The sequence below is a fragment of the Gorilla gorilla genome, chromosome 2 (genome assembly GCF_029281585.2).
Source record: "Gorilla gorilla gorilla isolate KB3781 chromosome 2, NHGRI_mGorGor1-v2.1_pri, whole genome shotgun sequence".
Taxonomy (NCBI): Eukaryota; Metazoa; Chordata; class Mammalia; order Primates; family Hominidae; genus Gorilla; species Gorilla gorilla.
In genome coordinates, this window is record NC_086017.1 from 37,937,562 (window position 1) to 37,965,000 (window position 27,439).

The 27,439-nt window shown below is 37.1% G+C and overlaps 1 long non-coding RNA gene across 2 annotated transcripts; it reads right to left on the reverse strand.

Annotated features, from left to right (window-relative positions):
• Positions 1-25,029, reverse strand: LOC129532431 (uncharacterized). Of its 2 annotated transcripts, XR_008678172.2 has the most exons (5): positions 24,837-25,029; positions 17,259-17,331; positions 6,665-6,768; positions 5,135-5,280; positions 1-2,670 (listed from the first exon to the last, which is right to left on the reverse strand). It is a non-coding gene; the product is annotated as an uncharacterized lncRNA (long non-coding RNA). The 2 variants fall into 2 exon arrangements; XR_008678171.2 differs by having other exon boundaries at positions 1,800-2,670; positions 5,135-6,768.
• Between the last annotated feature and the right edge of the window lie 2,410 nt (positions 25,030-27,439).

The window sequence follows — 27,439 nt, forward strand, 5'->3', positions numbered from 1 at the left end:
CTTAGTTTTCCAGCGGAAGTAGGGCAACGAGAAAGTCAGCCAGGAGCTGATGGAAACACCTATAGTCAAAATAATGTCTGTTATACTGTAAAAGCTCTTAGTCTTTTGATTTGTGCATTGATCAAAGATCATTTCAGGGTTGAAACTGTTGAATCCTAAGTGGATAGGTAAAGAGCTACAGGTTCCCTGGTAATTTGGAGATTCCTTCCCTCAGAGGACATAGTAATTAGCCCAGGAGGATACTCAGCCAAACCTAGTATGCTATTGTGGGTCTCTTAACAATGTCTAACTCAATGGCCTTCACCACTCGTGACACCAAATGCACACACAAGAAAATGGATTTCTCTAGCAAATAAGATGTTAAAATATTAGCTTGGTCTTAACAGATGGTCCTCCAAGTTTAATCTGGTTTGATAATTTCAGAAGACATAAATTTTTGTTTGATCAGAATTGATTATCAGAGCACCCTCCTGGTTAAATATTCTGGATTTGAAAAAGAAATTTAGTTTCACTCAGGGGTTCAGCAAGCTGGTGTCTGGTTTGTTGTTGTGATGGTGGTAGTGGTTTTCTTGTGGGGTTCGGTTTAAGACCCACCTATTAAGCTCTTTACCATCTTCTTCTTTCTTCCTCATTCTAGAAGTATTTCTCCTCCAGAGCAGAAGGTGTTTAAACAACACGTGCTAATGAGCTAGAAAGAAGCGTCTATTAATTTGGTAACGGACAAGCAGTAGTTACATATTTCGGCCTGAGAATTGGATGTTGCTTTAGAGGCGATGAAGTATCTCTAAGGAAGTTTCTTAGATTTAAACCTCCCTTACAATTTCTGGCTTCATGTTAAATATGTAACAGTTTCCCTCTCATACCATTTTGTGGAAATTGGTAATGTAGATGGCCATTTACAAAATGGGAACTGACTGGGGTGAATACACACACGACTTTGCCTGGGACATCTCACATTTCTATGCCAATTATTTTATTAAATTCTCACAATATCCCTTGGAGAGTTTACCTTTGGTTTTCACTTTATAGATGAGGAAACTTTGTATAAGAGAACTGGAGTTACATGGATTGTAAATAGCAAAACCTAGATCTTAACGTATGAGAATGATTCTAAAAGAATGTTCAACCACAATGCTCCATTTCTCAATTAAAAGCTACAGTATACTGCAAAGTGCCAGGGAATTGTTCATCTCTTCTGTTTGAGAGAAATCGTATTTGGAGAGTAGGTAAGAGACAAAGTTAGAAAGAAAGGTGGAAGCTGCATAAATATAATTTTATAAGCAATATTAAAGTTTCTACATCTTTATTCTCCTTAGTTGGCTTAGTCTGGGATATGACATGAAGTTAAAACATGTGCATTTCTAGAGGGGGTTGTGCACGTATGTATACATCCAGGTCTGTAGGTGAAGAAGAAACTGTGAAGAAACTAGCAAGAGACAAAGTGGTATTTGCCATTAAGTTTACAATGAGGACCGTAATGTGTTCCAGTTAATACCTGTTGTAGATCAAATACTATGTCTTCATTATTTTAGTGCCTTTTCCCCCTTTCACTCTCAAACATTTCCCAGTTTGGGCAATAAATTGTATTGCAGTCATATCTATAATAAAATATTCAAATAATTTCATTTTTGTTTAAGTGCTTTTGAGGCTTTATTGAAATCTTAATGTATCCTTAAATATTTCTTGGAATATTTTATTTCTAGGAAAACAGACTTGGTCATTCCTTCAGATATTTGTTGAAAGCACTGAAACAGCCACTGAAGGGTGGGAATGAATCCACAAATGAAGGTGACAGCCTATGAGCAAAAGCGATAATGACGAGATGATTATAACAGAGGTAGGTAAAGCCATTTCCGGAAAGAAGAGGCTTGATCAAGGATAGGAGCTTTGTCCTGGACATAAAATATGTGAACAAGAGTTTATGTGGTGGTCATTGTAGCCGAAGAATATTGTAGAAAAACAAGTGAGCAAAAACATACAAGCCCTCAGCAAACTGAAGGCTACCAGTGGCCAGAGTAAGGGGCCAGCTCTTTCTGCCTCCAATGCCGAGCAGCAAGAGGATAGAGAGGGGGAAAAAGCAGCAGGAACTTCTTTCAGTTTCTCTGGTCATACATAAGGACTCTCCTTTCTTGGAGTTTTGGATACCTGACCAGCCACCACTGCAATTGTCACCACCACTGCCATAGAATTTCCTGGGAGATAGAGGAGTAGAAAACATAAATTCCCTTTGATCCCACGAGGCCCCCTTTCTCCTTCTTTAGACTAAAATTAAGTGGGTTTTCTTGGAGTTCATTCTGTCTGTACCTGATGTATAGTTTCTGTTTTCCAGCTGTCTCGGTCCTACGGCAGGAGATGCCAGAGGGGAAAAGTGGTTCAGTAGTACTTCAGGTTCTGGTTTCTTTCCTTAATCTACCTGCTGCTACTTACTTTACAGGCTCCTCAGAGAACTGCTACATACATTCCATCCAGGGTTTTAACTTCCTTCATGGAGAGAGACAGAGTGGAATATGTTTACTCCACCTTGACTAGACATTCCAGAAAGGACGGGATATCCCAGAAAGGATGTCTTCATTACTGTAAGAAGATTGGCTTCATGACTAAAAGTATCCAGAAACTTTTTATCTGAAACTTGAGAAAGTCATTGGACCCATCTTAGATTTCACCCGAGAGCTGGGGGAGAAAAGAATAAAGTTGTTTTATGAAGTGTCTTTCAACTTAATGCTTCCATATGGTTAAATTTTTAAAAGGAATATTTACAAGTATTTCACCTTAGTAATCAATTCTACAGAGCCAGCAGGAAAAAAAAAAAGTCAGTCTGAAAATACTTGAAATGCTTAATTATTTTTCAGAGTAGACAGTAAGGAAGAAAAAGCCCCAGATCCTAACTTTGGCTCTCTGCTTCACTGAATTACCAAAACAAGGGAAGTCTTCAGCCATGGCTTCAGATCAGGACAAGAAGGGAACTTCATCATGCCCGTGTTATTGTTGGGGGATTGATCCAAAAAGAAAAGACCTAAGTTCAGCTGGTCCCAAACCATGGAGAATTTTACCCACACAAAGCCCCCATTTGCCAATGCAAATCTGGTAATTGGACACTTAATTACCCTATTTGCACACATAAATGAGGGGTGTTCCTGCAAGAAATCAGAGTCCACTCTTACAACTTTGGCCGCAAGCAATGAAACCACATGCTTTTGTCAACAGTTAAGTTGATTAGAATTGTGTTTATTTCTGCTCGTGTTAGGCCACATGTATTTTCATTGGAGCCTGATGTCTATTGAGTTAAAAGCTTAGTTTAAAAAACCTATGTTATGCAGAAAACCTAGATAGTAATTGCCAACTATGTGCCAAGAATCCTTTCATCATGTAGAGAATACAAGGTCTGAATAAAAAGAAATATTCTTTGCAACCTCATATGCTTGGGCAGACTCAGCAGTCTTATCGTCATAATAAAGACAGAAGGGCCTTTTAAAAGAATACTTTCAGCAAAATTTCCAGCATGGATTACTCTTTTGGGTAAATGGCTCAAACATTGAATTTTCCCATTTCCCTAGGGCAGGTAAAGGAGTGAATTTTCTCTGAATATCTTCTAGCTAGACGGTGTCCTAACAATGTCCTTAGGGGGAAAAACGTTCTTTCATTTGGAAGCATGTATTGTGAGTAGGCCCATCTGGGTTTCCTCCCTATGAATAGAAACACCAAGATTTGGCCGTTTTCTGATCTTTGATTATATGCAGGCCTGAGTTCTAGTCCTGGCTCTAACTCAAACTGTGTACTATTGGGGACAGATTCAGTTCCTTACAAGTGCTGAAAAAAAAATGGTGAAGGGAAAGCTTGCCAGGGAGAATCAAGCAGTAAGTCTGGGAAATGGAGGCAGGCACGGGAGGCCTCTAAGGTAGCAATGGTGGAGGAAGATGAGCAGTAAGGAATGATCATTAGATCTGGTGATTTGAAGGTCAATAGTAACTTTTTTCTGTCTTGGTCACTAGGTGCTTAATAAATATATTTTGAGTGAATGACTTAATTATCAGCACAATTTGTTGAGCACCCCTTGCCCAGGAAGCACCATGCAAGGAGTCCGGAGTACTCAGAAAAAGAAAATGGGCTCCTGCCTACAAGAGAGTTGTGAGAGTACTCGCCAAAGAGTAAAAACTAGCCAAGGTGAAACAACTGAGAAAGACAGTCAAAGATGTAATGTGAAATGAGGGAGCAAGACGAGTTCTTACATAGTGATAGGATGCCTACTGTGTATTGCATTCCATAGAGGGGCTCCACTCCCTCCTGAAGTACAGGGGAGCAAACTATGGAAAGACGGAAGCTGGCTTGTCTTTACCACTGCTGTGATCACCTAAGGTTCAGTAGATGCCAACTAATGTAGAAAAGCTGTGCACCCGGGGAGGCCCCGCCCCAACACGGTGAAAACCAGAGGACTCTGGAACCAGACCTGGATTCTGGCGGCCCAGAGGTAGAGTACTTGATTTCATCACTTCTTTGTCTCTCTGCATTATGGGGCATCAGGACTGTCTTACTTGGGCTCCATCTTCTTTCATTATTTCTCATGTGGACATGTGGGATACACACACACACAGACACACAAACACACACACACACACTCTATATATAATAAATATAATAAATGCTATATTATTATTTCCAAGGCAAATATTCAAAAGAAATTCTACTTATGTGTTACGTGTGAAAACGGTTATGTGTGAAAACTGTTAGTTTGAGAACAGAAACAGAAGTACGGGCCCTGTCTGTCACATCCATCACTATAATCAACTTCCTCACCATCCCATCCCTCAATAAGACAAGTTTTAAAGTCTTCATCACGATTTTTTTCCTTCTTTCCTCCTTCAATTCTCTTTCTTCCTTTCTTTCTCTCTCTTTCTTTCTTTTCTTTCGAGAAGCTGCAAGTGCTATTGTGATGGGCTTGACCGGAAATTACTGAAAAGTGACTCTTTTAGTTGAACATAGAAGTAACAGTGCTTAAAGATGTTTTATCAGTGGCTAAACACTCTGACCAAACTTTAGAGGTCAGGGGGTTAAGAAAAATATTTTTTCACTTTTACAAACCTGTGAACTTCAGCTGTGTCCTGTTGGTTTAGAAGCGGAAGAGAGGAGAAGAAATTACCTTTAGTAAGTGTTGACTAGATTTCAGGCTCATTAAGCAAATTATCTCAGTTAACTCTCTCTGCCACCTTCAGGTAGGTATTAATATTTACTTTATAGATGAGGAAGAGTGTTGTTTAGAGAAGATTGGCAACTTGCATGGATTACCTAGGGAAGGAAAAAATCAGAAGGCGTGTTCTATGACCTTAAAACACATCCAAAATATTGGTGTTTTTTCAAGCTGTGAGTCAATAAGTCAATTTAATGTATCATGACTAGAGATTTTTAATTAAAAAACAGACTAAAATATATTTGAAAATATCCAAGTACCATTTCCTGAAGCTTTTGCTTTATCTAGTGCACGTGTGTGTGTGTGTGTGTGCGCGCGTGCATGTGTGTGTGTGCACTATGTTACAATGAAAAATGTATTTCTCCCTGAGTTGTAGTCAAGTTTGAAAGCCACTGCAATTGCCCATACTGGTGCTATACAGTAAGAAAAAAAATGTCTAGTTAATTGTCATTAGGGTAATTACATAATTTATAATCCAAACAAGAACACTTTGGAAAATGAAGGAAATTTTATCATTAACTACAGGAGGTTAGCAGACTTAAGAGGGATTGTTCTGGGAAAAGTTAAATGAGCATTCACCCCAATAAACATTGCTATGGTCTGAATGTTTGTGTTCCTCCGAACTTCATATGTTGAAGATTAATCCCCAATGTGTTAGTATTAAGAAGTAGGGTCTTTGGGGAGGTGATTAAGTCATGAGAGTGAAGCCCTCACAAATAATATTAGTGCCCTTGTAAAAGAGGGCTGGGGGAGTTTGTTTGCTCCTTCCACCATGTGAAGATATAGCAAGAAGGATGGAGCCCTCGCCAGCCAAACCCCACCACAGCCTTGATCTTGTACTTTCCAGCCCCCAGAACTGTGAGAAATAAATTCCTGTTGTTTATAAATTACCCAGTCTAAGGTATTTTAGTTATAGAAGCCCAAAAGGACGGAGACAATCACCCACATCCCATCCCCATATCTTACATTTTAGCAACAAAATGACTGGTAAAAATAGAAAATACATTTAGGAGAGAATGTGTGACATATTTTGTACTCAGGGAGGTAAAACAACTATTTCAGGTTACAGATACATGTTTTTTCCCCAGCACACTATTAAAGTTCTAAATCATTGTATAATGGTGCAAAGAATATATTCTTTCTCCTATTCAGAGACTGCAATGTTTGTCAGCACAATCTGGCATTATTAATGCTTTGTTAGTAATTAAACTATGAAAATATCGAATAAATACCCATAATATAAAAGGACAACTTTCTTGTAACAGGGGCATATAGGGTATCACAGTTTTGTGCTTGTAACTAATTCTATGCAATACCTATTGCATTTTTATGGATAACAGCAAAAGCATTGTAAGTTTAACTTCACCCGTTTATCTTCACTACATTTTACAACGTGTGTGTGATATCAGTATAAAGGCTGACATTCTAAAGTAAATGGCTGGATAGCAATACATGGAGGATCAAAGATCATATGACTTATACTATGTGAAAATATGAATGTTCCATCTGCAGACAGTGCTTAGTGACTTTTGGAGAATGTGTGGTCTTTCATCATTCCCTGCTCCTCTTCTGCTCACCATTGATACCTGCAGGAAAAGAATAAAAAATGTCAAGTTATTGGGAGTACCCAGCTTTTTTGCTACCATATTCCATCCAGGTTTTTTTTCCTGTAATTTGTTCATTTAATAGATGTAATTATGATCTATATGCTAGTTACTGTGCTAAAACACCAGGAATAGAAAAATGAACTAGAATTTTTCTCCGCCCTCAAAGGTTGTACAGTCCAGAGAGAGAGAAGGAGAAAGAGAGAGAGAGAGAGAGAGAAAGAACAGATAAAAGACCACACAATATGACAAAAGCTGTAAGAAATGAGCAGAATTCTCTGGACACTCAGATTACTAAAGAGACTCTGCTGTGGACTGAATGTGTTTACTCCAAAATTCATATGTTGAAACTTATCCCCAATTTGATGATATTTGAAGGTGGGGCCTTTGGGAAGTAATTAGGTCATGAGAGTGGAGCCCTCATGAATGGTATTAGTGCCCTTACGAAAATAAGAGACATGAGCTCTTTCTTTCTGCTCTGTGCCATGTGAGGCTACAACAAGAAGGTGGCCATCTACAAACCAGGAAGTGGGTCCTCATCAGACACCAAATCTGCCAGAACTTTTATCTTGGGACTTTCTCTCCTCCAAAACTGTGAGAAATAAATGTTTGTCATTTAAGCCATCCAGTCTATGGTAATTTATTATTGCAGCCCACACTAAGACAGACCACCTCTGCCTAGGGAAGTCAAGAAGGCACAGAAAGAAAGAGAGAGAGAGAAAGGGGAGGCGGGGTGGGGGTTGGGCAAAGAGAATGTATTGTTTCTAGCAGAGGAAAAAACATGTGCATGGCCTGGAGTCCTGAAATGATAAGGTATGTTCTGAGACTGGTATAGCTTCTTACAGAGGAGTACTGGAAGTGAGGTTTAGAATACAAAGTGGTGCTAGATTGTGAAAAGTTATGTTACAAAGCCCATGTGTATTGCACAGATAGAAGTCAGACAATAGATAATGTTAAGTGTGGGAGGAAAATAATCAAGATTAATTTTTATCTTTAATAGAAAGAGAACTTCATAGGAGGATGGTTGATGGGCTGTAATTGTAAGAGTCTATGATATTATGTCCAGCAGGAGATGACAGCTACAGCAGGTTAAAAATAGCTAGGTAGAGAAGGAGGTCCATTCCTCTCTCCTTGAATCACTGACTGCTTTGACAAATGGATTATAACCAAAGTGTCACTGTACCTAATTCAGACCTAGCCATTAAGAGGACTGGAATCTTCTGCCTTTGACTATTGAAATTCTCAATTGCCACATGAGAAATCCAACTACATTGCATGGAGAAGCCACAAGTCCATAGTTCACAAGTATTGATAAATTACAATTAATTAAATGTCATAGCTTGCTCAGATTTTCTTAGTTTTTACCTAATGTCCTTTTTCTGTCCCAAGATCCCATCCAGGATACCAGATGACATTTAGTTGTCATGCACCTTAGGCTCCTCTTAGCTATGACAGTTCCTCAGGCTTTCCCTGTTTTTGATGACCTGACAGTGTTGAAGAGCACTGGTCAGGTATATTGTAGGAATGCCTCTGTATTAGAATTTGGAATTTTCTCATGATTAGACTGGGATATGAATTTTTGGGAGAAAGATCACAGAGGTAAAGTCTTTGATCCACTTTGAGTTAACTTTTGTATGTGGTGTGAGGTAGGGACTCAATTTCATTCTTTTCCCATGGATATACAGTTGCCCCAGCACCATTTGTGACAAAAACTATGTTTTACCTTTTTTTTTTTTTTTTTTTGAGACGGAGTCTTGCTGCCGCCCAGGCTGGAGTGCAGTGGCATGATCTCGGCTCACTGCAGGCTCTGCCCCCGGGGTTCACGCCATTCTCCCGCCTCAGCCTCCTGAGTAGCTGGGACTACAGGCGCCCACCACCACGCCCGGCTAATTTTTTGTATTTTTAGTAGAGATGGGGTTTCACTGTGTTAGCCAGGATAGTCTCGATCTCCTGACCTCATTATGTTTTACCTTTTTAAATATTTTTTTGAGAGAAGGAGGAGTATTCTGGATGATTTCCATTTTTATGTGAATTTTGGGGTCACCTCGTCAATTTTGGCAAAATTAGGTAGGATTTTTATGGAAATGGTGTTGAATCTGTAGGTCAATTTGGGGAGTATTGCAATAGTAATAATGTTAAGTCAATCCTTGAACACAAGATGTCTTTCCATTTATTTAGGCCTTCTTAAGTTTCTTTCAAAATGTTTTCTTAATTTTATTTTCTGATTGTTCATGCCAAGTATATAGAAGTACAATTAATTTTGTATGTTGATCTTGTGTCTTTCAATTTTGCTGAACTTTATTCATTATAATAGTTTTAGTGAAATCCTTAGGATTTTTCATATTCAAGATTATGTCATCTGCGATTATAGTTTCACTAATTTCTTTCTAGATGCCTTTTATTTCATTTTCCTTCCCAATTTCCCTGACTAGAAATGTAACTGCCCAATGGTCAGAGGCCTTTGAACCAGAGCAACTCCATCTTGAATATGGTCTGAGTGAAATGAGGCTGAGATCTACTGGGCTGAATCCCTAGACAGGCATTCTAAGTCACAGGATGAGATAGGAGGTTGGCACAAGATATGGGTCATAAAGACCTTGCTGATAAAACAGGTTGCAGTAAAGAAGCCAGCTAAGACCCATCAAAACCAAGATGGTGATGAGAGTGACCTCTGGTCATCCTCACTGCTACACTCCCACCACCACCATGACAGTTTACAAATGCCATGGCAATGTCAGGAAGTTACCCTATATGGTCTAAAAAGGAAAGACATGAATAATCCACCCCCTTTAAAGCACATAATCAAGAAATAACCATAAAAATGGGCCACCAGCAACCCTTGGTGCTGCTCTGTCTATGGAGTAGACATTCTTTTATTCCTTTATTTTCTTAATAAACTTGCTTTCACTTTACAAACTCACCCTGAATTCTTTCTTGTGCGAGATCCAAGAACCCTCTCTTGGGGTCTGGATCTGGTCCCCTTTCCAATAACACAATGAGTTCATTTTTGCCCACTGCCCAGATGGAGCCTACTTACCAAGGCAGGGGAATTGCAATACAGAAAGAGTTTAATTCAAACAGTGCTGGCTGAACAGGAGACTAGAGTTTTATTATTATTCAGATCAACCTTTCTGAAAATTGAAAATCAACCTTTCTGAAATGGCTAGTTTGGTGGGCAAGTGAATAGGTGCTGCTGATTGGCTGGGGGTGCAATCATAAGGATATGGAAAATAGTTCTCATGTGCTGAGTCCACTTCTGGGTGGGACCACAGGGCTGGCCCAAGTGGAGCTACTGGTGGTCATAAATTCAAAAACTGGAAATGACATCTCAAAAGGCTAATCTTAGGTTCTGCAATAGCGATGTTATCTGCAGGGATAATTGGGGAAGTTGCAAATCTTGTGACCTCTGGAATAAAGGCTGCTAATTTTTTATATCTACACCTTAGCAGAATTCTGGCTACTGTCATACTTCTAACCTGATGGTCTTTTATTAGCTTTACAAATGTGGTTTAGTTTTGGGGAAGGGCCATTATTATTTAAACTATAAACTAAATTTCTCCCAAAGTTAGCTTGGCCCAAGCCCAGAAAAGCCTGAAAACAGTTTGGAGGTTAAAGGCTGGAGACTTGGTTAGATCAGATCTCTTTCATGACATAATTTTCTCACTATTACAAATTTTGCAAAGGTAGTTTCAGAAACTCCAGTAAAATTTTAATAGAAGGGATGACAGCACATACTGTTGTCTTGCTCCTGATTTTAGCAGAAAGCCATTCAGTTTCTTGCTGTTGGATATTAGCTGTGAATTTTTGTAGATCTAAATTATTAGATTCAGAAAGTTTCTTTCTACTCTTAGTTTGTTGTATTTTTATCATGAAGTGGTACAAGTTTTGTCAAATACTTTTGCTGTAATCTGATGATTATGTGGTTTTAGTACTTTATTGTATTAATATGTTTATTACATTATTGATTATCAGATGCTAATTCAAACTTACATTGTTGGGATAAATCTCACTTAGTCATGGTATGTAATGTTTTTATATGTTGCAGGATTAGGTTTGCTAGTATTGTGTTGAGGATTTTTGCCATGTATGTTTATAAGAGATGTTGCTCTGTAATTTTATTTTCTTGTGATGTCTTAACCTGTTTTTTTTTTTTTTAAATACTTTAAGTTCTGGGGTACATGTGCACAATGTGCAGGTTTGTTACACACGTATACATGTGCCATGTTGGTTTGCTGCACCCATTAACTCATCATTTACATTAGGTATTTCTCCTAATGCTATCCTTCCTCCACCCCCCTCACCCCATGACAGGCCCTGGTGTGTGAAGTTCCCTGCCCTGTGTCCAAGTGTTCTCATTGTTCAATTCCCACCTATGAGTGAGAACATGTGATGTTTGGTTTTCTGTCCTTGCAATAGTTTGCTCAGAATGATGGTTTCCAGTTTCATCCATGTCACTACAAAGGACATGAACTCATCCTTTTTTATGGCTGCATAGTATTCCATGGTGTATATGTGCCACATTTTCTTAACCTGTTTTGTTTTGTTTTAAATCAGAGTAATATTAACCTCACAGAATGGATTGTGAAGTATACTTTTTTTCTTTTCTTTTTTCTTCTTTTTTTTTTTTTTTTTTTTTTGAGACAGGGTCTCACTCTGTCACCCAGGCTGAAGAGCAGTAGCACCATTATGGCTCACTACAGCCTCAACCTCCTGGGCTCAGGTGATTCTCCCACTTCAGCCTCCCAAGTAGCTGGAACTAAAGGCACATGCCACCATGCCCAGCTAATTTTTTGTATCTTTTGTAGAGATGGTGTTTCACCATGTTGCCCAAGCTGGTCTTGAACTCCTAGGCTCAAGTGGTTCACTCACCTCAGCTTTGCAAAGTGCTGGGATTACAGGCATGAGCTACCATGCCTGATCTCTTTTCTATTTTTTGAAAGATTATTATTAATTGTTCTGTAAACATTTGGTAGAATTCACTAGTAAACTGATCTGAGCCATGGCTTTTCTTTGCAGAAAGTGTTTTGATGACTAATCATATCTCTATTTTTTATAAATATACTCAGATCTTCTGTTTATTCTTGAAAAAGTTTATGTAGTTTATGTCTTTCTAGGAACTTATTCATTTCATCTAGATTATCTAATTTGTTGGTATACATTTCCTCACAGTGTTCTTTTTAATCCATTTTTTTATTTCTGTAAAATTAATAGCAATATTCCCTTCTTTATTCCTGATTTTAGCAACTTGAGTATTCTCTCTTATTTTTTCCCTTTTGTCAGTCTAGCCAATATTTTGTCAATTTCATTGGTCTCCTGAAATAACCAAGTTTGGTTTTGTTGATTTTTCTCCTTTTTTTATTTCCCATTTTATTAATTTTATTCTAATTTTTATTATTGCTGATTTTTCTCTGTTGCTTGTCTATTTCCCATTTTATTAATTTCATTCTAATTTTTATTATTGCTTTTCTTCTGCTAGATTTGGATTTAATTTGTTCTCTTTTTTTCAGCTTTTTGAGGTGGAACTTTGTTATTGATTTGAGACTTTTTTTCTTTCCTAATCTAAACATTTAGTGCTATAAAATTCTCTCTTGGCATTGTTTTAGCTGCATCCCATAAGTTTTATGTGCTTTGTATTTATTTTCTAAACCTCAAAGAATTTTCTAACTTCTTAAGATTTCTTTTTAGACCTATTGGTTATTTAGGAGAGTGTTGCTTAATTTTCACATATTTGTGATTTTCCCTATTGTCTTTCCATTATTAATATCTACTTTCATGCCACTGTTATCGAAGAACATCTTTTGTATGATTCCAATTCTTTTAAAAGTATTGAGATTTGTATTATGGCCTAGCATAGAGTCTATCCTGGAGAATTTTCCATGTGCACTTGAGAAGAATGTGTGTTCTAATCCTGTTAAGTAGAGTGTTCGATAGACATAGATTGTAGTTTATTCGTAGTGTTTTTCAGATCTTCTATTTCCTTATTGATCTTCTGCTTAGTTGTTTTATCCATTATTGAAAGTGGAGTGTTGAAGTCTTCGACTATTATTGTTGAATTGTGCATTTCTACTTTAAATTCTGTCAGAGATTGCTTTGTTTATTTTGAGGTTTTGCTGTTAGGTCTATGAATGTTTATTATTATTATTATTATTATATCTTCCTGATGGATTAACTCTTTAATTATTATCTAATGTTCTTCTCTATCTGTAGTAGCATTTTAAACCTCTTTTAAAAATATTATTATAACTACACAAGCTTTCATGTGGCTGCTGTGTACATGATCAATCTTTTTCCACCCTTTTACTTTCAACTATTTGTGTCTTTGTATCTAAATTTTGTCTCCTATTGATGACATTATAATTGGATCATGTTTTTATACCCAGTCTATTTCTGCCTTTTGATTGGGTTGTTTAATCTTTCACATTTAATGTTTTTGTTGATATAGTTAGATTTATGCCAGCCATTTTGCTTTTTGGTTTCTATATGTCTTCTGGCTTTTTCCTCCTTTCCTCTTTTACTATTGTGTTTTGCACTGAATGCATATTTTCTACTGTAACATTTTAATTCCTATAATTTTTTTGGAGTTGTAATTTATTTATTTATTTTATTTTTATTATACTTTAAGTTCTAGGGTACATGTGCACAACGTGCAGATTTGTTACATACGTACACATGTGCCATGTTGGTGTGCTGCACCCATTAACTCATCATTTATATTAGGTAGATCTCCTAATGTTTTCCCTCCCCCCTCCCCCAACCCCACGACAGGCCCTGGTGTGTGATGTTCCCCTTCCTGTGTCCAGGTGTTCCAACTACAGCTTTTAACTTATTTTCTTAGCGGTTGTTCTTGAGCTTAACATATACATCTTACCATAACCTACTTAAGATATATATTGTCTCGATTCCAGAGAGATAAAGAAATGTTACTCCCATAGAGTTCCATTCCCTTTCCCCTTTTTTTGTGCTATTATTGTTACATATATATTACATCCATATATATTACAAACCAAACAATACATTATTATAATTATTACTTTATATAACTTTATGTCTATTAAAGAAGCTGAGGAAAGAAAGGAGAACAAATATATGTTTATAGTTTGTTATACTAACCTTCTTTTGAAATGTTTCTTGTTATTTTAATTTGTTCCTGTGGATTCAAGTTACCACCTGGTGTCATTTTCTTACTTCCATACACCTTTACTATCATTCGCCTACTTTGTAATGTTAATTGTCAAGTATATTATATCTTTATGTTTTAGGCTCAACAGTTTAATTATATAGTTTTATTAAACTACTTTTTAAATCACTGAAGACATTGAAAGAAAGAAAATATACATTTATACTGTCTTTTAATAGTGCCTTTATTGGTGCTTTTTAAAAATGGATTCAAATGACCATCTGGAATTATAGCTTTCAGCCTGAAAACTTCTTATAGTATTTTCTGCAAAGTATATCAGCTACCAATAAATTCTATCAGTTTTTGTCTATCTGATAATGTTTTTATTTCACCTTTGGTTTTGAAGGATAGTTTTACTGAATATAAGTCTCTTAGTTGACACACTGTTGGGATTTTTTTTTTCCTGCCAGCACTTTTGATACAATTGACCTCTGAACAACACATGCTTGACTGTATTTGTCCACTTACACATGGATTTTCTTCTACCTCTACCAACCCTGAGATAGCAAGACCTCTTCCTACTTCCCCCTAGCCTATGTAATGTGATGACAATAAGAATGAAGACTTTTATGATGACCTAATTCCGCTTAATGAATAGTAAATATATTTTCTTTTTCTTATGATTTTCTTTTTGTGTTTGTTTCTTTAAGACAGAGTCTCGCTCTGTTGCCCAGGCTGGAGTGCAGTGGTGTAATCTTGGCTCACTGCAACCTCTGCCTTCTGGGTTCAAGTGATTCTCCTGCCTCAGCCTCCTGAGTAGCTGGGATTACAGGCGTTCACCACTAGGCATGGCTAATTTTTATATTTGTAGTACAGACAGCATTTCACTATGTTGGCCAGGCTGGTCTCAAACTCCTGACCTCAAATGATCTGCCCACCTTGGTCTCCCAAAGTGCTGGGATTACAGGCGTGAGGCACCACACCTAGCTCTTTGTTATGATTTTCTTAATAACATGTTTTCTCTACCTTACTTTATTGTGGAAAGAGGGTATAAAATACATATAACATACAAAATATGTGTTAACCGACTTTATTTTAATAGTATGGCTTTTAGTCAAGAGTAGGCTATTAGTAGTTAAGTTTTAGGAAAGTCAAAAGTTATATGAGGATTTTTCTCTTAACAGGAGATTGGTGCCCCTAACTTGCGTGTTGTTCAAGGGTCAACTGTATATTGTCCCACTGCCTTCTGACTCTCATTGTTTTTTATGAGCAGTCAGCTGTTTATATTATTGGAATTCTGTCATATGTGTTGTCATTTTTCTCTTTGATACTTTCAGAATTTTCTCTGTCTTTGTCTTTCAGCATTTTTCTATGATGTATACTAATGTAAATTTATTTGTGTTTGTCTTACTTGGAGTTTATGGAGCTTCTTGGATGTGCAGATTAATATTTTCAGCCAATTTGGAAGATTCCAGTCATTATTTCTTCAATTTTTTTTTTAAATTATCTCTTCTCCTTCTGGTACTCCTATTATCATATGTTGATGCTCTTAATGGTATTACACATTTCTGTGAGGCTTTATTCATTTTTCTTCATTTTTTTCTTTCTATTCTTCAGATTTTATAATCTCTATCAATGTATCTTCAAGTTCACAGATTCCTTTTGTCTGTCAGTTCAAACCTGCTGCTGAAACCCTCTAGTGAATTTTTTATTTTGGTTATTATGCTTTTCAACTCCAGAATTACCACTTGGTTCTTTTTTATAATTTTCTTATCTCTTTTTTGTTGTTCTCTATTTAATGAGATGTTGTCACATCTTCTTTCACCTCTTTAGACATATTTTCTTTTAGTTCTTTGAATATATTTAAAATGGCTCTTTTAAAGTCTTTGTTAAATCTGACATTTGGGCCCTTTTACAGTCAGTTTTTGTTGCCCTCTTTTTTCCTATGTATGGGTCACAATTTTCTGTTTCTTTGCATGTCTTGTGATTTCGTTAATTGTTGTTGAAAACTGGAAATTTGTTAAAGCAGCTCTGGATACTAATTCACTTCTGTCCTCACCAGAGTTTGTTTTTGTTGCAGTTTGGTTGTTTTTTGTTTGTTTGTTAGTTTGTTTTTTGTGACTTCACTAACCTATTTTAGTGAGATCTCTTTCCTCTGAAATGTAGCCTCTGTTGTAATTTCTCAAGGGTGTAGTCTTGAGTATCTGCACAGACAACCTGGGATGACTGATTTTGGTAGCACTCTCTTTGAGTGTTTCTTTTATGATCTTTCTGTTAAGTTGTCTGCCTTTGGTATTACACCCAGCTGTTTTGTCAGTAAGGGTATAGCCAAGCAGATTCTACCATTTAGTGAATTGAACTTAGGCCAGTTAGTTGCCTCTCTAAGCCTTACTTTCAGAGTGATATTAGTCAAATGACTAATAATACACATTCTAACATATTATGCCAGTTAAATTAAATCATGGAAATAAAATCATCACCATAGGATCCTTGGCCCAATGCATGTAGTTAATGCTTAGTCCCTGTTATCCAGACTTCCTCAGTACATATAAAGTTGATGAGTGTATAATAACAAGACTTCAAAATTCTAAACCACAAGTATTACAGAAATAATGATTTTCTTCCCAGATCTGGTTTGGCCTATCTGCTTTATTGGCTGATAGCAAATATCAACTAGAATTAAGCTTCTCATTTCTACTTTCTATATTCATTGAGTATCAGGGAAGTTCCAGGATGTATTTTGTTCAACATTTGCATATAGCAGGTTAACAGTCAGATTCACCTGAAAAAAAATCTTTACTATTAGTAATTACTGATATGTTCTTTCCTAAAGCATCAGCAAAATCAGATTTCTCCTTTAGAGGAAAAATAGTAATGCTAGTCATTCACTGAACAATTATTAAGTATCTGGTATGTTTGAGGGAAAAAAAGATGCTAGAGATAAGGGAATAGAAAAGGCAAATATTGCTCTATCCTCATGAAACTTATAATCCAGCAGAGTCCAAGCATCAAGGTATTTCAGAAGCAAAAAATTTAACTGCTTATGAAACTAAAATTTTTCTCAAGAATTGAGATCAAATTAATGTTTTTGTAATGATATCTTTATAGTCCTGAACAGGGTTTATAAGATATATGGGAAATGGCCTATAGCATTTGGAAGGTAGAGCCAAACTTTTACTTCAGTTGAAGTCTCAAATTGCCTAAAATTCAAAGATGAATAACATATACTATCATCTACCTCCAGGAAATTTTAGATTCATGTGGGAGATAGGCAAATAACATCAAAACTACATAGCAGTGCCCCTGGCACAAAATGATATGTTCAATAATGGAAACAAATATAATTACTACTTACTAAGTGTAGAAACGTGCTTGAGGAATAAAATGTAAGGTGCTTATGCCATATGAAGTATGATCAAACTTGACCTCTAGGCACAAAGGAAACAAGAGTCATCTAGATTTGCATTAATTGTGTACGTTTACTTGTTCAGTACTACAATGGGAACTCTGGGGAAGATAAAACCGCCTGTCTTCAAGGTGATTATACTGATGAAAAGGACTCAGGACAGAGAACTCAGAGCCAGACCAGTTGCTCAACAACGAGTTTTAGAACTATGAAGACTTTATCTACCCTGAGCTTCCATTTCCTTGTCTGTAAAGTTAGAGTAAACATATGATCACCCAGAGCTGTTGTAAAGATTAAGTGCAATAATGGATTTAAAAAGCATGTGAAAATGTGTTCTGCAAATGTGGAGGTTATTGTTATAATCCAACAGGAGAAATGCTGAGTTCCTTTTAAGCCAATGAGGCCATCTCTGAAGACCTAAACTCTGTGTGCTCATATAAAGTAACCAAGTTACCACATCAAACATGCCTGCCCTTATTGGAGGTTATTGTTACAATCCAGGAGGAGAAATGCTGAGTTCCTTTTAAACCAATGAGGCCATCTCTGAAGAATTGTACTCTGTGTGCTCACATAAAGTAACGAAGTTACCACATCAAACATGCCTGCCCTTCTTTCTCTAACCAGCTCTATGGTCCTCATTCAATGTAAATCCAACATTGATCATGTGGATGAAATGAATCTAAATGTGGTAGCTTTTCTCCACTTGGAAGCTTGAGCCTGAACATGGCTAATTCTGTACCCACTCCATACTGCCCAATTTCCATCCCCTCTATCCCCACCAATAATTTGGTTTCATTCTCCCATATTAAAGTCACACCCCACCAAATTATATGCTCCCCAAAGAGTCACTCTCTTCTTGCATTCATCTCTTCATCTTCCAGGGTTCATAGCAGAGTGATTTGCATGTAACTCGTGCTCAATATTACTTTTAATAAACTTACAAAAGAAAAGACCATTTTAGCTGCTGGGGTTTAGTAAAGTTATCTCCAATATTGTTTGATGCTAGCTCTTATGTTTTCTGATGTGTTACAACTAGTACGCAACATTAGCCAGAGGGATAATTTATTAGTTCTAATATTTGTTGAGTTCGAACTACATGATAAGTGTTAGGGTTACAATAGTGAGCAAAGCCAAATCTGACTCTGCTTTCATAGAGCTCAGGTTCTGTTTGTTGTTCATTGTAAACGAAAACCAAGAAAAATTTAGAAGCAGACTTGGCATTTAGCTAGAACACACAAGTACAGCTGTGTATATGGCCAGAATCTATCTCAGCCAGTGCTTAGGCAACAAGGATTAGGACATATTTTTATTATCACTTCTAACCAAATATTAACTCTTTAATTCAAAATGTCTACTGCAAAATAGATAAAAATGGCACCACTGATCTGGCCACTTGTAAATAGAATGTTTCAAACATTTTGATTTACAGTATTAGTTGTAAGATGACTTCTCCTGAATGGTCAATGTCAGCCTATTCCTGAACAAATGCAATGCAAATGGGGACTCACGTCCATTGTAAATGTACCCAATCAGATAACCTCCTTTACCTGGTTCGAGAAAGTATTTCCTAGGGTATATACTTTGTAAACTATCCTCAAGAAATGCTTTTCAAAGCATTCCATGATCAAAATTAGAGAAAAAAAAATCTATATATGTAAGAGAACACATGAAAGCCCTGAAAAGTGCTATGGTAAAATTAAATTTTAAAAAAGGTTTGACTTATAACCCAGGTCTCAAAACATTTATTTCACCATAGAACCATTTTCCCAAAACACACATATAAGTATACTGAAAAAGTAATATTCTAGGCAAGGTACTTTTGGATACTCTGCTTTAACTGATCAGATCCTACTCTGGTAATTTTCTTTCTTTCTTTTTTTAAATTGCCATCATAGGATCTGCATAAATGCATTGAGTTGTTCTCTAAGTTCATTTTGATCAGTCATGTCATTTGCCGAAGGGGCAATCAAAATCCTATTTTGTCTTTTAATAGAGTAAGCAGTTGAGATGAGAGCAATAATAATGGCTGTTTAACACCAGAAAAAGCCAGAGAATGATTCTTTTCTACCTGGATATGTACAGAGACCTGCAGAGGATTCATCCTGCAAGTTCATATGCAATTCATTTTCATACTTTTATTTCATATTTATTTTTATTGTACTCTTCTTTACTTTGGCAATCTTAGATTAAGTTTCCAATTTTCCAAAATTGCCTGCGGTGAACTCCTATCCCCAGAGATTTTTTTTTTATTAGTCTCTTAAGCAAGTTATACAATTCAAATCACCTCTCCCTGTCCACCCATCTGCTTGTTTTTGCTTTTCTTCCTCTCTGCTGGATTCAGTGTAGAAATCCTCTATGCCTCCTCTCTCCCCTCCCTGTCCACTGCCCTAAACTCTCCCCCACCGTTCTGTCTATCCTCTCTGTCAGGGTCCAGGGGCCCCTTCTGTTCACATGGCTCTGGGCCCACCTGTACTGGCCCCATCTGTCAGCAAAGCAGCCTCAGCATCCCACAAACCTGGTGGAGGAAATTCTCCTCTGAAGAATTGACGTCACTAGGTGTTCTCCTGAGAGTTGTGCCCTGAAAAATTAGCTACGTTGAGAAAGAATAAAGGGCATTTCAGCATGGAATAGAGGCGTTCATCCCACTGGCATTAATAAAATACTTCTTCCACACGGGACCACATTTCAGTCTTTCATTTTGAGCATTATTTAACATCAACCTGACAATTTTTTAAAAGCAGGAATTTAAAAAACATAATACCTTCAGGATAAACAGAAGTTTTAAAATGATTATTTGTATTATTAAAAATGCATTTTATTTACTAGACCTCCTTATGCAATGTAATTATTTAGAAAATACATTTTTATTAGACCTCTTTATGCAATATAAATAATTAAAAATTATAAGTAAAAATATAAATAATTATTTATATTGCATAAGGAAGCCTAGTAAACAAAATGTATTTTCTGAACCTATCATGACAAAACATATTTGCAAAATTATTTCCTCATATTCTTCCAATTCAAGTAATGCAGTAATCTTTTTGGAAGAAGTCATTCAGTTATAATTCCTTGGCACTATTTGTAAAGGAGTCAAGGAATCATATCCCAAAGGAAGTGTTTCCTTGAAAGAAAAGCTTATCTCTGATATTTAAAATCCCCTGTCCCCAAAACATACACGCAGTGAAAAGAGTGAAGATCTACAATTGAATAATACAGTAAGCCTTGGCTCCCTTTTTCCTGTCTGAAATTTGATTCATATTTAACCCAGATTTGTGTGTCGATTTAGAGACCAAAGTGCCAAGAGGAGAACAGAATGGTCACAGCCAGCCATTGTAGAGAGTATTTGGTGCCAGGACTGAACAAGGTCTCAAAAATGTTGATGGCACCTGAAATTCATACATTAGAACCCTTGATATACAAGCCGGTCTCTTGGTTCTGATGTTCCCTTGCCTGTTTCCTGCATGTGAGAGAAGTGCTGCAGCGACCCTGTTTATCTGGCCCCTGCACAACATTGTCAGGACACATTTCCATTTTCCAAGTGACTGCTGCCACTGGGCCGCAGTCTGTGCTCATTTCTCGAGTAGCTAAACCCTTTGACACTGTGGTTTTTAATTAAAATTACATTAAAGTTAATCAACCAGAAAGAGGCTGCTGTAGAAGGCAGGTTTGATTGCAACCTGCAAAGGGCACGAAGGCTGCCAACTTGCTAAAGATGTGCCTGCAGATGCCAATCTGCGCACATGAGCCCCACGGTTACAGAGCTGCCGAGGAGAGGTCAGTTCTGTTTGCATTTTCCCTGGAACTGTCAAAAAAATCGCGATGGCAGTGGCATGGCATAAAGTTAAAAAAACAGGCAAGCCTCTTCAAAGCACACCATTCCAGCATTTCTGCTACTGCCCCAAACCACTGATGTGAAGCTGTCATGTCCCAACTGCTTCCTCTTCAGATGCAGTTAGGCTCAACTGAGAGCCATTAGGTTTGTTGTTTGAGGAGCCTATAGATACTCTTAGAAGATCTTGTCTTCTACAGGCTAGGTTTCTGGCATATGATGCTGTGATTGGCTTTGCTTTGCTTTGAAAGGGCCAGAGAAAATACTTGAATGCTTCGGGATTCCTTGTTCATCTTCAGGTTCTTTGCAAAAGGGATTCACTGGAAACTGACTACTCATAGCACAGCATATCTTTATGCATTCTGAACCAAGACACTATCAAATAAAAATTCACACATAGGACTTTTTATTCGACACTTACTAAATGTTGCAATGGTGTTGAGTATAAAATATAAATTATTTTACGTTCATTTCTTATATGATTAATTTACTTATATCTAGTTCTTGAAGTACCTCATACTTGGTGAGAGATTGACTGGTTTTAGATAAATGAACGAATGAATGAATGAGTGAAAGAATTAAAAGAGTGCATCATCTGTCAGGACTAATTCTATCTGTACTTCTTCTCTAAAGCTATATAGTCATGTACCATGTAACAATGTTTTTTGGTAAATGATGGACCACATGCAACTGTGGTCCCATAAGGTTATAATGGAGCTGAGGAATTCCTATTGTCTAATGATATCGTAGCAATCACAACATCATAGCACAATGTATTACTCATGTGTTTGCAATGATGCTGGTGTAAAGAAATCTATGCTGCCAGTCATACATGTATAGCAATTTTGTAGAGCACATAATACTTGACAATGATAATAAATGACTATTAGTGATTTATGTATTTATTATATAATTTATTATTATTTTAGAGTGTACTCCTTCTACTTATTAAAAAAAACTTAACTGTAAACAGCCTGAGGCAGGTCTTTCAGCAGGTAGTAACAATGCCACAAGAAGGCATTGTTATCATAGGTGACAGCTCCATGTGTGTTATTTCCCCTGAAGACTTTCACTGGGACAAGATGTGGAGGTGGAAGACAGTGATCTTGATGATCCTGACCCTGTGTGCCTAGGCTAAAGTATGTGTCTGTGTCTTAGTTTTTAACAAAAACAGTTTTAAAAAATAAAAATAACTAATAGAATAAGGAATAAGGATATAAAGACATGTTTTTGTACAGCTGTACAATGTGTTTGTGTTTTAAGCTAAGTGTTATTACAAAAGAGTTAAAAAGTAACAATGTTACAGTAAGCTAAGAATAATTTGTTATTGCAGAAATAAAAAGGAAAATATTTTCCATAAATATAATGTAGCCTAAGTGTACAGTGCTTATGAAGTCTACAGTAGTAAACAGTAATGTCCTAGGCCTTCACGATTCACTCGCCCTTCACTCACTAGTTCACCTAGAGCAACTTCCAGTCTGGCTAGCTCCATTCATGGTAAGTCCCTTATAAAAGTAAACTATTTTTAATATTTTATACCATGTTTTTACTGCACTTCTATATTTAGATACACAAATACTAATTACTGTGTTACAGTTGCCTCACTATTTGGTACAGTAACATTCTGTACAGGTTTGTAGCCTTGGTACAAAAGGCTGTACCATATAGCCTAGGTGTATAATAGGCTATATTATATAGCCTAGGTGTATAATAGGCTATACCATCTAGGTTTGTGTAAGTGCACTCCATGATGTTTACACAATAACAAAATCACTAAAAATGCACTTCTCATTAAGTGACTGTAAAACCACCATTACTACAAAAAGTTAGATGTCATTTTAAGTGTCAACTCTATTCGTATCTGATGCCTAAATCACTGTTCTAAGGATTCTGAGGTTGTATCCAAGTAATAAAGCAGAGAGAATGATTTCTGCCAAGGACTATTCTAGTGCTATGGTTTGGGGAACAATAGAAAGGTTCTACCAGAATTCCATGGTTGCTTGGGAGCAAGTGGACAAAGCCTCATTGCATGAGGCTTTCTACAGGAAAGGGAAGAATGAACTTTGAAGAGGAAATGTAACTAACTTTACTGAGTTTCAAGCTCTGAAATCTGGCAAACATTATCTTCTATATATCCCTGAGAGGCTTCCTGAGTCCATTCCTGATTCTGATTAATCCATTGGTCCTGATATTATTTACTTGTCTATGTATATCTATGGGTCTGTCTGGGTGCTCCATTCAGGAGCAAGTTTCTTGAATCAGGTGAGCCCCAGGTGCCATGCATACCATAGCTGTGAACGTTAAAGAGTGGCAAAGTGTCTCCCCATAAAAAGCTATTTATAAAAACACCGTTTTGTTCTTTGAAAAAGTTAATTCTTTTGCTATAATGTTTAACATTCCTTGGAATCTCAGAAAAGAATTTTTGTGTATGGATATGGTTAATTCATCATCACGGTATCCTCTCCTTATTGATCATATCATGAAAAAAATTGAACTAAACTCTTAAACACCTCTTTCTTTTAATGAAAACTTATAATCTTTTACTCATAAAATCAGTCAGTATAAATGTTCTTTAAACAGACTTTTAGGGATAACACTTAGAAATAAATTGTCTTCTCTCTTTCATAAAACTGATTTTTTAAAAACAGAAATAAAATGTAAGTTTCTCAATTAGACGTTAACATTTTCCATCCTCTCTAAATCACATCCCTGATGAGATCCATATAAATATATGATTTTCAATACAACTTCTAGGTCAAGCAAAGTATAATGTAGTATGGCCACATCCTCCAGCTTACCAGAGAAAAGTTGAGTTATTAAGTATTACAAATATTACAAAGTACATTAAGTCAACCAGCTAATACTTACTGACCATCTACCATGGGGTAGGTACTCTTTGGTGTGAAAAGCATAGCAGTGGTCAAAGATGATGATGTTCTGCTCCCATGGAGTTTACAGGCTACATATGAGAGAGCAGCTATATAAAATGGCTGTCCTGGAAGCACTATAGGCCAGCTACCCATTAGACATTTCCTTGCTAATAGAATTTCAGTTTGGTTTGGGAAGGCATTACTACCAACATGGCTGCCCCCTTCATTTCAACCACATGATACTTCCCAGCTTTGAGCTTGGGATGGCCATGTGACCCAGTTCTAGCCAATGAGATCTACTAGGAAGTCTGCTGGTAGGGAAGTGGGTTCTTCAAAATATATTTTCATCTCTAATAACAAGAGAATAACCCCTGCCAGGAGTTATTCCTTGCCTCCCTTACCAGCCCACTGTCTCTGCCTTTGATGGAGCCACCCTGTAATCATGGGGCACAAGCACCAAGACAAAAAGCCAAATTCTGAGGATAGTAAAACAGGATGGAAACTTGGGGTTTCAACAACATTTTGAACTGCAGCCTCCAAACTGGAACTTCTAGATTTCTTGTTACATAAAACAATTAAATGTCATATCCCTTAAGCTAGTGTTAGTTGGGGATCTATTATTTGCAGCTAAAAGAATCCTAATTGATATAATTGTCTTGTTTTCCAACATAGAAAATAAAACCTTCCAATCCCATAGTCTACTCCATTTCTTCCACTTTAACATTTTACTTATACTGTATCTGTATATCATGGTACATCAAAAATCTCTCTGTTCCTTATGGAAGTCCCTAATGGAGAAACATATCAAAGGTTAGCTCTTTTTACCTGAGCAGGTTTTTGGAGTAATATCTCTGTATAGGTCTTTGGCAGGCCTCTAAAAGCTTTCCCCAGTTAATATATACATTTTTTTCTCTTTTCTTGCTTTAAATCAAATAGGAATTCTCTTGTCCATAAGAATGTAATATTCCCATGCCTCCATATGAATGAACCAATCAGATCATTCTCTGGATTTTGAGCAAAGGCATTAAAGAGGCTGAGGACATATGTGATTAGTTGGGCAGGCTATGATTCATGAAGGAACAGAAGGATGAGGTTGAGCTTGTCATAGGCAACATCTGAAAGCATTATGACTATTCCAGGCAAGATTTTGAGTCCTACTACTACTCAGGTATGCTGGCCATAAGAACCATCTGGAAAGCTAACAAATTTTGACACCTACATTGACAGACTGAACTAAAAATATCTACCTATATGGTTTTCACAAGAGACTCCTGTAGGGTATAAAGACACAGAAAATTGAAAATTACAGATCAGAAAAATACTAAGTATAAGAAAGCTGAAATAGGCTGGGCGCAGTGGCTCACACCTGTAATCTCAGCACTTTGGGAGGCCGAGGCAGGTGGATCACCTGAGGTCAGGAGTTCGAGACCAGCCTGACCAAGTTCAAAGGTAAAACCCCACCTCAACTAAAAATACAAAAAAATTAGCCAGGCATGGTAGCCGGCGTCTGTAATCCCAGCTACTCAGGAGGCGAAGCAAGAGAATCCCTTGAACTTGGGAGGCAGACGTTGCAGTGAGCTGAAATGGTACCATTGCAGTCCAGCCTGGGCAACAAGAGTGAAACTCCGTCTCAAAAAAAAAAAAAAAAAAATTCAACTGAATTGCCCAGATATGTAAATATTTGATATCATAGTGAGCATCTGGGAGGTGACTCAACTCCCTCCAATGGTGAGATCAAAGTGGAATGTTTGCTTTGGGAATGGCCTTCCCATGCTTCAACTCTGGAGGTGGGTTGAAGCTCCAGTTAGCCAGTTGAAAAGGCAAGAAAGGAAAAATAGATGATTCTTCCCCAATGGCAGTTGGCCTATGTGCAACTAGTCTTAGCTCTTGGTGGAAAGGTTTAGAGAGTGGTAAAAATCTTGTTTTTGATGACAAATAAAAGGAAGATTAAAGTATTGATTAATACTATAAAATAAGACACAACACAACAAAACAAAAACCTCCCATGAAAGTATAAATAGAGCTCATATTTATGTATTTAATGGTGTAAAATATAGGGTTTTTATTTTGGGAATATTAATAATATGACTAGGGTGAGCCAGAACAGGTAACCTATTGAGAAGTCTGTGGGTTTGAATACTCCTTATCATTTGTGTCACATCTGAATTTTTGTTACTGGTTAGTATTATGAGGTGTTACAGTTTGGATTCTCTCGAACAGCAGATGCTAAGACAGAGTTTAGATTATAGAATATTTATGAGAGCTGAAATCAACCCAAGTAAAAGGAAAGGGGAGTGTCTTGGTCTATTTTTTGCTGCTGTAACAGAATACCACAGGTTATGTAATTTATAAAGAAAAAAAGTTTATTTGAGGCACAGTCTGGGGGCTGGGAAGTTCAAGAGCATAGCGTCTGGTCAGCACTGGTGAGGGACTTCTTACTGTGTCAAAACATGGCAGAAAAGCAAATAAGTGAGCACTCAAGACAGAAAGTGAAATGGGGCCAAACTTATCCTTTTATCAGGAGCCCACTCCCATAATAACTAAGCTACTCCCATAATAACGGCATTAATCAATTCCTTAGGGCTTCACTCCCAGGAAGTAATCACCTCTTAAAAGTCCTACCTCTAAATACTCTTACAATGGCAATTAAATTTCAATGTGAGTTTTGGTGTCATTCAAGCTATAGCAGGGAGAAAGCAAGCTTAAGCAGAAGGAGATGTCAAACTGGGAAGCAGACCTGACAGATCCTTGGCCAACCTGGCAGGGTACTCTGGCTCAGCATTTCTCTGTCTTGGGCCAGAATGTGTGGGCTTGTACACCACTGTCTTGCTCAGCCATAAGATGCAAGATGCCACAGAAAGGATGTGACCTCAACCAGGTTAGCTCTCTGCAACTGAGGCCAACCCTAAAGGAGCTGCCAGCTGGAGGTAAAATTATGAATGCATATTGTTAAGTGTTCCAAGTGACAGTGGCTGTTTCTGATTTCCTTTCTTTATTGAGATAGTCAAGATATTATTTGCCAAATAAATGACTACATACCATGTTTTGGAGGCCCTATTTATCTGCAGAAGCAAAGATCACATTCAGCATAATGGCTGCAATCAGAGCTAATACTTCATTGTGCTAATGGTACTTTTCAGTAGGATTTCTCAACCTCAGCACTACTGACATTTTGGGCCATATAATTCTTTGTCATAGGTGCTAAATATCATAGGATATTTAGCAGCAACCCTGGATTCAATCCACTAAATGCCAGTAGCATCACTACACATATACACAGTGGTGACAACCAAAATGACTCCTGATATTGCAAATGACCCCTGGGGTTCAAAATCACCACCAGTTAAGAATCACTGATTTCAAGTTGCCCTTCAGAATTCATCTGGTTTCCGCAGCACCAGAATGCTCAGTCAGATGAAGATATGTTG